The sequence below is a fragment of the Echinops telfairi genome, unplaced genomic scaffold, assembly GCF_000313985.2.
Source record: "Echinops telfairi isolate 266 unplaced genomic scaffold, ASM31398v2 ScPeMD7_2;HRSCAF=8, whole genome shotgun sequence".
NCBI lineage: Eukaryota > Metazoa > Chordata > Mammalia > Afrosoricida > Tenrecidae > Echinops > Echinops telfairi.
In genome coordinates, this window is record NW_022103898.1 from 906,470 (window position 1) to 908,409 (window position 1,940).

Sequence of the window (1,940 nt, forward strand, 5' to 3'; positions counted from 1 at the left end):
CTTCCATGAGCATTGATTGTGCACCCAAGCAAGCCAAAATCCTTGTCAACTCCAACGTTTTCTCCATGTCTCATCGGTGTCCACGGATCCAGTTGTAAGGATTTTGGTTTTTCTTTCAATTGGGTTGCAGTCCATACTGGAAGCTGCTGTCCTTGGTCTCCGTCAGCAGGTGCCTCACTTTCAGCAAGCAAGGCGCTGTCCTCTGCAGACAGAAGATTGTCAGTAAGCCTTCCTCCGATCCTGACAGGTATGGTGAAAGGCTACCCCTGCTTGACACACACCTTTCTTGATTTCACACCATGCCGCTTCCCCTGTTCTGTTTGTGTGGCTGCCTCTGGGTCCGTGGAGAAGTTCCGCAAGGCAGGCGGTTCAAACTCAGCAGCCTCTCTGAAGGGGAAGAGGAGGCTGTCCGCTTCCCGAAAGATTTGCAGCTCAGGACCCCTACGGAGCAGTCCTACTCAGTCCTCTGCAGGGTCACCAAGGGTTGGAAGGACTCCATAGCCGTGGGCTCGTGGGCTTGTCCTCTTGTGAGGTTACACAGTTTGTTTCAGATAACTTCTTTCCTTGGCTCTTTAAATTTTTCCCCGCACATCTTTATTCTGTGGTTGTTGTCATTGCTATTGTTAGTGGGCCATCTTTAATGGGTCCTTTTTAACTGGTGATTTCAAGAGTCCATTTAATCATCTTGCTTGTGAAATCAGCAAATGTACAGAAAGCAAAGATTATTATTAATGGTTACTAGGAGTTGTAGTAACCATTACTACAAGAGGCAGTTGTTCTCACAGAAGAAGGGCATACTGAGAGGTTCAAGACCAGAAAAGGGGTGCTTTCGGATGGTATCCTTTCACCACACTTATTCAATCAGTACGCGGAGCAGATCATCAGAGAAGGTGGATTCTGTGAAGAAGAATGTGGTATCGGGATTGGAGGAAGGCTGAGTAACAACCTGTGATGTGCAGATGACGCCACCTTGCTTGCTGGCAGTGGGGGAGCTAGGAGCCCTGCAGAAGAAGGTCAAGGCTGGCAGCCTTCAGTGTGGAGGACGACTCAAGGTGAAGGAAGCCCACATCCCCACAACTAGACACACAGGGAACACGGTGACCGATGGAGAAAAAGCTAACGTCAAGGATTTTGTCTTTCTTGGGTCCACAATCAATGTTCACGGAAGCAGCAGTCGAGAGATGGAACGATGCATTGCAATGGGGAAAATTCGACTGCACAAGGCCTCTTTCACGTGTTGAACAATGATGGTACTTTAGGGTTAAGGTGTGCCTGACCCAAGGCATGGTTTTTTTTAATGGTCTCATATGCACGTGAAAGTTGGATATTAAGTAAGGAAGACCAGAGACCAAGGGGATACATCAGGATTATGAGGTTGAAGAATATTGAACGAGCATGCTCTGCCACAACAACAACAACTATGTTTCGGAAGGACCGTGGGTGCAAACAATACGACTCTTACAGGCAAGGGCGACGGGACTGGGCCTCGTGTCCTTTGGACATGTGATCGTGAGAGACCATTTCCTGGAGAAGGGCATCCTGTTTGCTAAAGTGGAGAAGCAGCCCTAAAGAGGCAGGGTACTAAGGCCGCAACAATGGCCTCAGACATGACAACGCTTGTGAGCCGTGTTTCGCTCTGTTGTGCACGGGGGCACTACGCGTGAGACCCATTCTAGAACACCTGACAGCAGAAACAACAAGGGTGGATGGGAGAGAAACTGGGGTCGCCTTTGTCTGGGGGGTCATGAGTCTATGTCTATAGTGCAGGAACATTTTGGAGAAGGACAGAGATAATGGTGGTACATGAACAAGGTAATCAATACTGTCGGACTAAGTGTGGACAGTAACTGAGCTGGCCAGTGTTCTAGTCTGTATCCTTTCCAGACGATTAAAACCAATCAACTGACCACAGCTACCGCCCATTTCTTCAGCTGGCAGCC

At 48.8% G+C, this 1,940-nt stretch overlaps 1 protein-coding gene across 1 annotated transcript in view; it reads left to right on the plus strand.

The window, feature by feature from the left end:
- The window catches only part of BRD1 (bromodomain containing 1), a 73,267-nt gene that overhangs the window by 33,700 nt on the left and 37,627 nt on the right, over positions 1-1,940 (plus strand). The gene's annotated exons all lie outside the window — the stretch shown is intronic.